Source organism: Ursus americanus, chromosome X, assembly GCF_024610735.1.
Source record: "Ursus americanus isolate L20-20 chromosome X, mUrsAme1.1.p, whole genome shotgun sequence".
Classification (NCBI taxonomy): domain Eukaryota; kingdom Metazoa; phylum Chordata; class Mammalia; order Carnivora; family Ursidae; genus Ursus; species Ursus americanus.
Window position 1 is genome coordinate 37,578,688 of NC_142164.1, and position 14,209 is coordinate 37,592,896.

The window sequence follows — 14,209 nt, forward strand, 5'->3', positions numbered from 1 at the left end:
GTACTCTTAACTAAACTATAAAATTTATTTGGACTTCTCGAGTTTTTCTACTGGTATTTTTTTTTTCTGTTTCAGGATCCAAAATTGTTATACATGTTTATTTTAGAAAACATGTGTAGATAAAAAGACAAAGTATGGGTAATCCCCCCTACTCAGAGCCAGCTACTGATATTTTTAGTACACATCCTTCCATATTTTTTTCTATAGAGAATAGAAATCTGTTCCCCCCTCCCAAAAAAACTATTTGGATTTCCCTAAAAGACAAGTGACAAAATGTGTTTTGTATACTGTTTTGTAATTTGCTTTTTTTACACTTAATTTAGCATTTTTTTGTGTGTACGTCTTCCCTCATCTGATGTTTTAAACATAGGTTAATCTATTCCCTTCCCTTAAGACATTTTGTTGTTTCCATTTCTGAGCTTAGTTATTCTTCATGATCTTGAGGTCAAACTATGCATGTGTTCTCACCCATCCCTCCCATAAACCTGAGTTTATGTTCTCAGTAACAATGGCTCATTAAGCCACTGATTCCAAATACCCGTGTATTAGGTTGACCATTTGAAATTGCTGTTTTCTGACATGTAACAGGTTTTTGACTATATTGGCAATTTTGTTTGTGTCATCCTAATAGTTTGAAAAAGCCTTCTAGATTATTCTGATCCCTTTCCCCGCCATTCTCATTCCACTGAAAATCTCTGGCCTCTCACTCTACTCAGTATCTCTGCACTTAGAATGGTGAGCTGACACCAACATTTTGTCAGGCAAAAATGTTGACAAACTCCCCTTCCAGGTGTCGCTGATAAACAGGATCCTTCACACCTATGCCTGTGTTGATGACATATGCAGAGAACTTGCACCCCAGTGAATTGTATCTGTCCATCTGTATAAGGAAAATAGACTTCCGAACGTTCAACCCAAGCTCTCTACAAGATAGCCCGATGGCTTGGTCTCCTGGTTCCATACCTGTATGGCATAGCCAGGGACACTGGTGCCACCCAGTGGTACCTTATAGAGAAGTGGCTGTTGTTGCTCTCCCACTCTCCAGCATATCGAATACTTTCATTTTTCCCCCCTTTCTTTCATGCACTTCCACGTTCATGATCCCGCCTTCCTTTTCTTCCCTCCACCTGTGCCAGGGCACTTAGGGGTTTCATTTAGCCCAGCTGATAATATTCAGGGAGATACACTAGCCATGTAATTTTGCTGTGATAATCCTTACTTAAATAAAGGCTTTGGAACATGAGACTTGAAATAATAAGTAACACACTGAACAGACTGTTATTTGCTCTGCTTATGAAGTCATGGTTCCTACCCAGAAAGGGCATCGAGTTTGTATTCTGTCAGAATATGGTACGTGTCATGTTTAATTTCAAGCTTCTCGGTTATAGGAGAGGGAAGCACTTTTATACAGCTCAGATTGGAAGAGGCATACACGTCCACCACAGAGTGAAAGATTTAACTTGGAAATCACTTTCTGGCTTCCTTTCTGCTTAGTATGACTGGTTAATTCATTCCATGTTCATTCAAAAACTGTTGGTAAGCACCCACAGTGTCCCTGTACTGGGCTAGGTTCTGGGGATTATAGTGGGAATCAAGACAGACATGGCCTCTGCCTTTAAGGAGCTTACCAACCCAGCAAGGGAACAGCAACTTGAACGAATTTAAGTGCCATGCTATATGGGTGCCCGCAGGGCAAACAGCAGAGGCACCTGACATAACGGGGGGAGGTCAAGGAAGGCTCTTTAGAAGCGCCATTTTAACTAATACCTAAAGGAAGCCAGGGAAAGGGAGAAGAGAATGTTCTTGGCAGAAGGAAAAGCATGTGCTGGACCCAGAGGTGAGAGATTAAGCTTGGTGCTTTTGAGAAACTAAAAGAAGTTTCTAATGGCTAGAGCCGTGAGATCAGCTCGATTTAAGTCTCACAAAAGTCCTCTCAACAGGGAGTAACAGTATTCCCTCCATTTTAGAGTTGTGGCAAATGAGGTAAAGAGGTTAAATAACTTGCTCGAGGTCACCCAACTCTGATAAGGGGCGCAGCCAAGAGCTGGACCCAGGCCATCTGGCTCGAGCATTTTGGCTCCAGCTACCAGGGTAGACGGCCTCTCAGCAGGGCACTGCGTTATATCGGAGCTTCATTGTCTATTTCTTTAGCCTTTGATGAAGCCTAGGACCTCATCCTGTGAATCTGTGGTCATTTCTTCAGATTGGCCAAGTTAAATACAGTTTTTCTTAGTAAACTGAATGTTAGGCTATACTAGACACAGACTATTCCAAGAGCTAGAGCTTATAAATATGTGAAAATTTCCTTAAGCTTACAACATCTGGGGTAGCCCAGAAGCTCCCCGGTTTGCTTTGGTCTTTTATCATTGATTGGAAATCAGATACTTCATTTGATACGCAGTTCTAAGGTTGCTAACCCGTATTTTCCAGAAAATGATAGATGGGAAGTTACAGTTAGTTGTATTTTTTTTTTTTTGGTAAAAAAAAAAAATGAGTAATATGTATTCCCTGCAAGGCTGGAATTTTTGCCTGATTGCTAAAGTTAATTTGGCAATATCTTTCTCTCTGACCTTTAAGTTAGTTAAAGGGTAAACACAACTTCTTTTTTAAAAAAAAAATATTTATTTATATATTTAGTTAGAGCATGTGCATGCAAGTGGGGGAGGGGCAGAGGAAGAGGGAGAAGAGAACCTCAAGCAGACTCCACAATGAGCATGGAGCCTGATGCTGGGCTCGATCTCATGACCCTGAGATCATGACCTGAGCTGAAATCAAGAGTTGGTTGCTTAACCAACTGAGCCACCTAGGCGCCCTGGGTAAACACAACTTCTTAAATAGGATGACAGCCTTTAAAAGTCGTATAAATTAAGGATCTATAAATGGAGATATTTTCTTACAGTGGATCTGATTTATCCTTTTATGTACTTAAAATACATGTATGTGTTTTTTAAGATGAGGAATTGAATTCAGTTTGAATTTATCAATTAAAGTTTTCTTCAAAGGTTTTATTTAGAGAGAGAGTTGCTCGAGTGGGGGGAGGGTTAGAAGGAAAGAATCTTTAAGTGGACCCCCCACTGAGCGCGGAGCCCAACGCTGAGTTCCATGTCACGACCCATGAGATCATGACATGAACCAAAACCAAGAGTCTGACGCTTAACCTACTGAGCCACCCAGATGACCCTTAATTAAGGTTTTAATCTAGATTTTAGAAGTTGGATTATGAAGGTTCAGTTGTGTGTAAACTAAGGTTGTCATAATTTTGCATTGTTGAAACACTTGGAATAAAGAATTGTGTGTGTGTATGTGTTTGTGTGTTTAATAGCACAAAGCTGGCATTTGCATTTACTTGCCCATTTGCATATGACAGTGGATTCAATCAAGAGTTAGTATTTCTGTCCAGGAGTGAAGGTTGTCTTTGCTGATGTAGCCATACATTCTTGACTTGTTCTTTTGTGGGACAGGGTTAGGGTTATCACTAGAGTCATCACTAGGGATGTTTTGCCAAAAAAAGGGCTGGGGACTGCGACAATAATTACACTGGGTCAACAGGTAAACCAGGGGACGGAGTCTGGCAAACTGGCAAGTGTGATCACCATCACTTTAACCAGTTCATACAGGGATCAAATTTGTGAGCTTAGTTTCAGAAGCACTGGTTCAACCCAGTTGAATTAACCAGCAGCCACAGATCAATTTCCCTTGACTTTGGAGTAAAAACATTAATTTTCAAGTAGATGTATTATTGTATGTTGTGGTGGAATTGTACGTATATCCATCAGCTCTATTCTTTGGATAATTTTTAGTATTGTGAACTCTGTGCTACAAGGGCCTTTTGAGGTTATTACAGGACATGCTCATAGCTTTCCGGGGCCTTAACAGGAAGTAAGATTACTTAATAATACATTACTGTTACCCAAAACATTTTGAAAAGAAAACTTTGAGGGAAAGAAATGATTCAGCCTTTCCTGCCTACTCCTTTTTGAATCTAGTACGCATTTGTAATGTGATATCACAGTTGACTGGAATGTCTGAAGCAAGACAGTCTTAGGTAAGATGATCTACTCTGAAGTTCAGAGTAGTTGGTCCCACAGTTGAGATTGTAAACAAGTGGATATTGATGGAGAATTAACTTCTGAAATGCTCTCCCTTCAAAATCCTTCTTATCCCCGAGTGGGAAGCAAAAGAGATGATACCCATTAGATGCGTTTTGCTTGTGATACTTTTTCTGAGGGAAGGCCTTGATTCCCCCTAGGGTGCTGATTCTGGTCAGATGAAAATCCTTTTAATTGTGGGGCAGAAGAGTTGGCAAGTATGAGGTGCCTATTAAATCTTATGCAGATATCATCTGACATTTGAGTTCCTGTTTGTTGTAATAGGATAAGTGAGTGGAACTCTGGGCTTTAATGAACTTATTTGTATCTCAGTCTGTGTGGAACCTCTCACGATTGTCTGGCTTTTTGATATCCTCTATTCACTTGCCAGTAGTAGTCAATTTTTTTTAGTCACATTTTGGCGTAGGGGACCACAAGGACAGTTACCTTTAGGCGACCTGTAACATTGTAGTTACAGCAAGAAAAAAGAAACTTTGTTTTATTTTGCTTCATAGATTATTTTTAAAGAGTTTTAAAATTTATTTGTCAGAGAGAGGGAGCAGCAGGGGGAGCACCAGGCAGAGGGAGAGGGAGGCACAGACTCCCCGCTGAGCAGGGAGACCAATGCGGGGCTCAATCCCAGGACCCCGGGATCATGACCTGAGCCGAAGGCAGACACTTAACTGACTGAGCCACCCAGGCACCCCACTTTGTAGATTATATGCACAAGCAAAAGAAGTTTCTTTTACTTTGAAACTAGTTTAGAAACAGAAGTGTCTAATCTTTGTGTAGTGCAGTTGAAGTCAACTTTTGGCTCCTTTTACAGTATCCCTTTGTCCCTTGAGTAGCATCAAATGCCTGAGGGGCCATATTCATTGTCACTTATCAACACACACAAACACAGACACACACTAGAATGAACTGAAAGACTGATGCTATATTTTCTACTTATTTATTAAATGATGAAACTAATATGGTCACTGCAGCAGTTTTAGGAAGTGTAGGAAAAAATATAAGGATAAAACTAAAAATCACCGATGATTCTCTGACCTAGGGGTTAACATTTCAGCTTGTAGCCTGCGTATATCTGAGGAAGTTGCTATTTTTCTTTAAGTTACCTCTTAAGCCAATTAAGCTGTGCATATCTTGAACATTTTCTCCTTTCCTTGAATATTCTTCGGCAGTGCTGCGCTTGAGGACTGGGTAGCATTTGATCATATGGATGCATCATTATTTTAGAAATCTCCATTTGGGCATTTGAAATGCATTCTAGGTTTTCTGTTCTCTTTAGAACAGTGATGACTCTTATCTATATTTGTGTGTGTGTGTGTGTGTGTGTGTGTGTGTGTGCGCGCGCGCGCACGCATCTCTGATTAGTTCCTTAGGCTATTCCTAGAAGTAGAAAATGAAATTATTATGTGGGGAGGTATAACATAAGAACTCTTGAAGCATATTGCCAAATTGCTTCCTCTGAGGCTTATACCAATTTACACTTCTATCAACAGTATATAAAGTGCCTTTTTGTGTATAGTTGGCAGCACTGAGTAATTTCTTGATTCTTAATTGGCACTCCTTTTGATGGAACTTCCACGCATTGCTGTTCTAGTAAAATAAAAATTATTCCTGGTAAATGAAGGCGAGCATGTAATATTAACAGCAGTGCTGCAAGGAACTGGTGGCCCTGGATAATTTGAGAACCATCAAAACAGACCATGTGTTAGCTCTAAGAGTCTATGTTTCTAAAAATATATTTTTCCTTTCTCAGGCAGTTTATCAATTTCAACTTGAGGGGTAAGTGCTAGTTTTTTTCTCCTAAAATTATTGCTCCATGAGTGCTTATTGTTTTTAACTTAGGCCTTTCTGTGCATTTATTAAGACTCATGCTTTTGTTGTCTTTGGCAACAAAACGTAACCTCTGGCAAAAATCACGTGAATTTTGGACAGTTTGGTTGCCACACGGGAGTACTTTCTTAAAGTAACAAGCACTTTGTTCAAGTATCGTTCAGGTCTTTAGTATTTGAATGAAAGCCATAAATTCAGAATCATCCATGTATCAATACATTTCTTGAGGAAACTTGGCAGGAAGAGATTTGGTAAGTCCAGTGTTTGATATGATGCAACCTATTTGGCCAAAATGTTTAAAAATCGGTGTCATAAGGTCGTCAGTCCCAAGTCAAGAATCACCAGCGTGACAGCAATTTTCATCTATTAAAACTTTCTTTTTTTTTTTTTAAAGATTTTATTTATTTATTTGACAGAGAGAGAGACAGCCAGGGAGAGAGGGAACAGAAGCAGGGGGAGTGGGAGAGGAAGAAGCAGGCTCCCAGCGGAGGAGCCTGATGTGGGGCTTGATCCCAGAATGCCGGGATCATGCCCTGAGCAGAAGGCAGACGCTTAACAGCTGAGCCACCCAGGCACCCGCATCTATTAAAACTTTCTTCCTCCTGGTGGTTGTTTCATAATGGCAAAGCTATACCTTAGGCAGACCTTACAAGTAGGATTTATTGATGTTTGTGACTTAAAAAAAATTCTTATTTAAGTGTGATTGATACATCGAGAACTTTTAAAGAGAATTTTCCCTCTTGATGCTGTTGTTAATTTAACCACAGCTAACAGAAAGGATAGGAACAGTGCACTTTTTTTTTTGCTGTTTTCTAATATTCGTTTTTTAAAGATTATTATTATTTTTTAATAATCTCTACACCCAGTGTGGAGCTTGAACTCATGACCCTGAGATCAAGAGTCATAGGCTCTTCTGACTGAGCCAGCCAGGCATCCCTGTTTTCTGATATTCTCATATTCATCTTAAGAGTAAAACTACTCAATACTGATGACAAAGAAATTCTTAATTCTGTATAGTGAAGCAGATAAGATGTTTTCCTAATGTTCTAGAAAGTAGAACCTATTTCAGCTCCTGTGGTCATTGGGAGGGGAGAGAGCGAGAAGAGTTTCTTTTTAGAGACTATTCACTACTCCCATTTTAAAGCCTATTTTGGCTCTGAAAGTGTACAACTTTATAAGTAAGGAGTGGAATTTATATACATCTAGTTTATTTTCCTGTCCCAAGTGAAGCCTAGTACTTACATTGTAGGTTAGGTACTTGTTATTTTTATATACACAATTTGCATATATATATGTGTGTGTATAATATGTATACATATGTAATTTACCATACTAATGGTAAAACTGTGTGTATGTGTGTGTGTATGTGTGTGTAAAGATACTAATTATAGGGGAAGAGTTTATATAACAAAATGGGTGGTAACATAATTCTAGAGTTGGGAGTATTTCTCTTGGCATTGAAACTGACTCCATCTTCAAGCTTGGGTAAAGACAGTGGGTGTAGCATAGCATACGTAAGCATTGCTTCAAAACTGAGAAAGCAAAACAAAGAAAGTACCCCAGAATACTGCAGATTTAACTATGCGAAGAAATATCCAGTGTTGTCATGGATATGCACTACTGACAAGAATAGATTTTGAGTTATGAGTAGAACAAAGGACTTTCTGTTTGGCTAACATTGATTATCATCATTCTAAAATATAATGGTAGTTTTCGTTATAAGTATTTCCCCCAAATATTTGCTGAAGATGATAATGTATACAGAAATTCTATCTTAAAAATAGTATAGAATTGTCAAACTAGTGTGTTGCACACCTGAAACTCCTATAACACTTTGTCAACTATAGTTCAATTTAACAATAAATAAAAAAACAGTCACAGATAAAGCGAAGGCTGATATTAATTGTGAAGGAAAAAATAATGACTTCAACCAGCTCTATTTTCTGACAAATGTTAGATTATTTCTCTTATCCATTCCAACAAATATTTGACACTATTTCCAAGCCAAAGTGGGATACAGAGATAATACGACACACGCCTTTTCCTGAATGAACTTACTGTTTAGATAAGTGATTAAGATAAATTCATAAATAATACAATTAACTTCTGAAATTCCCTCCATTCAAAATCCTTCTTATCACCTGAGTGGAAGGCAAAGAGATGATACCCATTTGGGTAATGTAATTCAAGTTTCAAGCTGTTAGGGAAGAGCTATAAAAGTTGAAAAGAAGACAAGAAATGTTAGCTCAAGGTATCAGTGAAGATATCCCAGAAAATGTGGCTTTTGAGCAGAATTCTGGATAGAAAGAAGGGAATGAATAGTCTTTGACACAGGAGAATTTCAGAGAATCTCAGTGTGACGTAGTTTTTTTTTTTTCAAGGTGGTAAGTGGGTTCTTTTGGGTGGAATGTAAGTAAGGTAGATATTTTCCTATTAAAAATTTATTTTATAGCAAAATATTTAATGCTGCTAATGGGAGTATAAACAGGCACAGCCCTGTTTTATAGGTATATATCAAGAGTTTCCTTTCCCACCATCCCCCAGTCTATGTTTGACTTGATAATCACACTTTTAGGAAATATAAGGAAAAAAATTGTATAATCTTGAGGAGGGAAAATGACCCAGAAGCCACAAAGGAGACTACTGATACATGTTATTACTTAAAACATAAAAAACAATATTTGGCCCAAAATACCCAAAATAAGAGAAAAGCTATACTGGGAACAGTGTTTGTAATATGTCAGAGCATTTTTTTCCTTAATATACAAAGGGCTCTTATGAATCATCAAGAAAATATGAATAATCAAGTGAAAAAATGGGCAAAGGACTGGATTCATAGTCATTCATGTAAGAAATTTAGATATAGTGAAACATTTTAATATATTCATTGAAACATATCAAAAAAGTGTTCTTGGTACCTGTTGTACAGAATTCAATTCAGTGTTGAAGGGGATGTGGAGATATGGGTATATTTTTTTTTAAAGATGTGTTTATTTGAGAGAGAGCATACACAAGTGCATGGGGTGGGGAGGAGGGAGAGGAAGTGAGATAATCTTCAAGCAGACTCCCCAGGACCCTGGAATGATGACCTGAGTTGAAGGCAGACTCTTAACTGACTGAGCCACCCAGGCGCCCTTACTGTAGTGTTCTAATGGAGATTTTCTATTTCCTTGATTCCTTCCACATATATTAATTAGAATTTTTATATAAGGAAGTTTTGTCCCTTCTCCCTCCTGTACTTATTTATTTGGTCCATCATTTATTTATATTAGTATGAACTCATGGATATTTATTTTATTCTTTTGGATATAATCGAATACCGTTGTTTACATTGTTGTTCAAATAGTTCCAGCTTTGACCATTGGGAGCTCTTTTGTGTTGGCCCCTATGTCCCTTTGGCGTATTCCCATTTTTTTTTTTAAAGCATTTCCTTACTTTCTGGCCCCAGAAGATACCAGGCTCAACTGGCATTTTTCCTGCCCTGGCCCTGGAATCAACTACTTCTCTAAAGGGCCCTGGTTCCTTTTACTGGAGAATGGTAATTGGAAACCCAAGGTCTGGGTGCTGCATGTGATCACTGCTACTGAGTATCTCGGCTTCTAGACCTGGAGGGCAATTTTAATAGACTAAAACCTAAAATGGTCACATACCCTTTTGACTCAGCAATTCTACTAGAAATATATCCTATAGACACACTGGCATAAATATATTGTTAAGGATATTTGTCGCTGGAATACCATATAACTGTTTAAGGGTATTTTAAAAAAATATTTATTCATTTGAGAGAGAGAGCCAGAGAGTGAACACCAGGAGAGAGGAGGGGTGGAGGGGAGGGGAGGAGGAGAAACTGACTCCCCACTGAGCAGAGACCCAATGCCAGGCTCAGTCCCAGGACCCCTGGATCATGACCTGAGCCGAAGGCAGATGCTTAACTGCCTAATCCACTGAGCCACCCAGGCGCCCCTGTTTAAGAGTATTGGGTAGATCTATGTATTCTGGCATGGAAAGACATGTAAGAGAGTCATATTTTTAAAAAAGAAAGTTGCAAACCTATATAGGTAGTATGATTCATTTTTTGCTTAAAAACTGTGTGTGTGTGTGTGTGCGCGTGCGCACGTGTGTATTAGACTATGCTTACGAAAACATCCCCAAGGGTATCCACTGTACTATTAAAAGCTGTTATTTCTGGAGGTTTGAATAAAAAGGATACTTTCACTTTGTATTTTATATTTTATAATGTTTGTGGTTTTTTTAAAACACTTTATTGAGATATCATGAATATTTTTAAAACACATTCCGTTTTAGGTTACCTAACTTTTCCATGAGTCAGCATTCTAGTCTATGACAGCCTGGAATCATCTCCACACTTTTTACGCTATTACATGATACATTTTCAGTAGTTTTATTATTTAGGTTATATTTGTTTAATACATTTTAATGTTTATGAGTCAAGTGACCTACAAGCCTGTGAAACATTTAAGGCTCTTGAGCCACTCATACTTTGTATATTCTTAAGGGGAAAAGAAAAGATTCTACTATAGCTTAGCTTCTGAGCAGTACCCTCTAGTAGTTTGATTGGCTTATGATAGTCATGTAGGCCTCTTTTAAATGTCATTTTCTTCTTCTTTATGACTTTTTAAAAATCATTTAAAAAATAAACAATATTTATGAAAATTTTGGAAGCTATTAAAATCAGCACAAAGAATTTCAAAGTATATAAAACATTAAAACAAAAAAATTTTAAAACATAAAATTCACCTTTAATCCTACCATACAGCAATAGCTAGCATTAATATTTGGTGCATATCTTGCTAATTTTTCTATGAATATGTACCCACACAAGTATTTGTATATAAAATGGAGTCATACATGCTGTTTTGTACCTGTGTTGTTTCTTGATCTCAACATTTCTAGCCTTTGAACAGTGTTATAGTTATGGCAGTTTTCATCCATTAGCAAATACGTGACATACATAAAAGGAGATTGTTCTGTAAGGGACTCACCAGAATTTACTTTTAGATTTGCACACTAAATGCTCAGGACTTTGTTAATATTTCCCACTCTTTTTGAAGCATTCTCTTTTAAATGTACTAAACTTGGTCCTTGAGACATTAATTACAGGAGGAAGATTGATCATGCTTTAAACATTTCCAACAGATGTTATCACAAGTTGAGTATTGACTTTACTTCTAGAAGAGTGTTTTCAAAATATTGGCTAGCCGACTAACTTATTTGCAAGAGGGCAAAAACTAAACACATTAATGGTTTGTTTTGAAGTCTGTCTCAAAATATGAGGGTTGTCTGAAGTTGAACAGCCCTGCCTCGTATTTGTGGTTGCTTTTTCCTTAATCACCGCCTGTTAGCTACCTGGACACTGTTTTGCTCCATGGTATTCGATGAGTAAGGCTTTCTCAGGGCTGCCTCATTTCCTAATTGAAAGATGATAATCTCTAGATGCTATATGCTCTTTTTTTCTTGCCACCAGGTAATCATTAAGTAGAAACAAACTATATTATATGCTTCAGTCTGTTAAAAATTTGCCTTGCGAAGGATTTCCAACTTCCCTGTGCTAACAAAAACTTGCATATACACGTGGAAGTGAAAAGTGTGTCCCAAATTTGCATTCTGATTTCAGCCAGATCATCCCTAGGCCCAGTCGTTTGTAAATGGAAGCTGTGCAGTGATCATCTGCTTAGTTCTTTTATATGAAATTATTTCTTCTATTTATTTTAATAGAATGACTTCAAGAGCACGGTGCTATTGTGTAGAGGGGAGGCTAGGGGAGAGGTTAAGTTCAGGGTCAGTTTTTCCATTGTGTAGAAAAAATTAGGTTAGGAAATGTGATTTAGTTCCCTTCTATGTGCTGGGCAGCAGTTGCTTTTTGTTTTGTTTTTTAAACGATGAAAAAAAATGTCCATTAAAGATACAGGCGCTAAAAAAAAATCATGTCTGTTATATTTAAGAACCACTGAGAGTTGCTTTGTCTTGCCTGATTGATGGAGGGCTGTGAGACTGGAGATGAGTAGAAGGTTGAAGCTGGGGCTCTCATCCCAGCTGAGAGAATTCTCTGACACTTTTGATTTAAACTCTCCTTTACAGATGCTTACTGATGAAATTATTTTCCAAATTAAGCAAGCTAGTGGAGAGTTTTGTATTTCTCCCCTGCCACCCATAGGCCTTTAAATGATTTTGTAGAAAGCTGGTCTTTGTCTTTTATCAGTTACCTGAGTTACTCTGGGGGGGAAATCTATCCGTTTGTTTTTAGAAATATGAAGTTTTTCTTCCCCAACATTCTCCTTTTGAGCTCTTTAGACTTTACTTGAATATGTATATGCAGAGATTTACTCTGCTTATGTTAATATCAAATGTTAGCCCTGGGGGAGAAAAATAAGAAAATGGTAAGTAGCATGCCTTCTGTTTATAAGTAGTCTTAACCATCTGTGTGCACTCGTGTACTGATACTGTCCCCAGCACGCTCTCCCCAAAAGTAGATTATGGATATCCACTTGGAGTGGAAAAGTAGTTCTATGAAACAAAACAAAAGGCATGCTCTGTTAGGGATAGGTCTGGGTATAAATCATTCTTTCCTTCATTGTTCTGATGGTAGCAAAAGAGAAAATGAACTGAGTTCATACCAAGTAGTTCGTGTGGTCATTAGTCATATGGATGTTTGCGACTTCCATTGGAGTGTCTGGATTTTTTTAAAAAAAGTGTTTGGAGGGTTTTTCTCATAGTCCCATGCAAGTAGCACTGAGTATTATCGCATGGAGATAAGACTTCATTTCTTCTTCAAATTCATAATTGTGCCCAGGACGCCCCGCGGTGTTGAAATGTAAGTAAGCAATGTCAAATTACAGAAGGGCCTTATTTTGCTATTCTGAGTATTCAGATGATAAGTTGTTTTCTCCCGCACTGTACAAAATAGGTTGATCCTCAGCTGTGAACTGACCATAAACCTTCATAGCCTATATATCTTCAAGAACATCATAAGACTGATCTGTATATTCGTTCAGGGAAGATGAAAATATCTCTAGGTTTTTGCCTAAAACAGCGATTTATTTTGATTTGGAAAGAATCTTGCACTGTTTAAAGAAAATTGTTCATTTTGGGTTTTGATGGGAAAATTGCTAGGCGCCTGCAGGCCCTTGGGGGTGGGGATATCTGGGTAGATTGACTAGTTTCCTGTGGTCAGACTTTATCCCTGAACTTGGCTCCTGTCCTGATGGGGGGTGGGGATAAGAGGTACAAATAAAACTATTAACAGTATGACTCCTGCTTCTTGCCATTTTCTTTTTATTTTACTTTAAAATTTTTTATTGAGATATAATTGACATGTAATATTGTGCGAAGTGCACAACATGTTGATTTGATACATTTATATATCGTTACGATTACCACTGTAGCTTTAGCTGACACCTCTGTTGCATCACATAATTATCGTTTCTTTTTTTGTGGTGAGAACATTTAAGATCTAGTTTCTTAGCAGTTTTGAAGTATATGACACAGTATTGTTGACTGTGATCACTGTGCTGTGTATTAGATTTCCAGAACTTACTCATCTTCTAGTTGCAAGTTTGTACCCTTTAACAACGTCTCCCTGGGTCCCCCATCCAGCCCCTGGTAACCACCATTCGACTCTGTTTCTGTGAGTTTGGCTTTTTTAGATTCTACAAATGAGTGACATCATACCACATTTTTCTTTCTCTGCCTGGCTCATCTCACAAAGCATATCCTCAGGGTCCATCCATGTTGTTGCAAATGGCGGTCCTTCCTTCTTTCTCATGGCTGAATATATTCCCTTGTATGTACATACCACATTTGCTTTATCTATTCATCCATTGGTGGACACTTCGGTTGTTTCCATATCTTGACTATTGTGAATAATGCTGCAGTAAGCATGGGAGCGCCAATCTCTTTTTGATATCCTGTTTTCGTTTCTCTTGGCTGTATATCCAGAAGTGGGATTGCTGGATCATGTGATCATTGTATTTTGAATTTTTTTTTAAAGATTTTATTTATTTATTTGACAGAGATAGAGACAGCCAGCGAGAGAGGGAACACAAGCAGCGGGAGTGGGAGAGGAAGAAGCAGGCTTCCAGCAGAGGAGTCTGATGTGGGGCTCGATCCCACAACGCCGGGATCACGCCCTGAGCCGAAGGCAGACGCTTAACCGCTGTGCCACCCAGGCGCCCCTTGAATTTTTTTATGCAACCTCCGTACTGTTTTCTGACTGCACCAATTTACATTCCCATCAACACCGCACAGAACTTCTCTTTTCT

The 14,209-nt window shown here is 38.2% G+C and overlaps 1 protein-coding gene across 4 annotated transcripts in view; it reads left to right on the top strand.

The window, feature by feature from the left end:
* ACSL4 (acyl-CoA synthetase long chain family member 4) overlaps positions 1-14,209 on the top strand; it is a 74,932-nt gene that overhangs the window by 12,448 nt on the left and 48,275 nt on the right. The gene's annotated exons all lie outside the window — the stretch shown is intronic.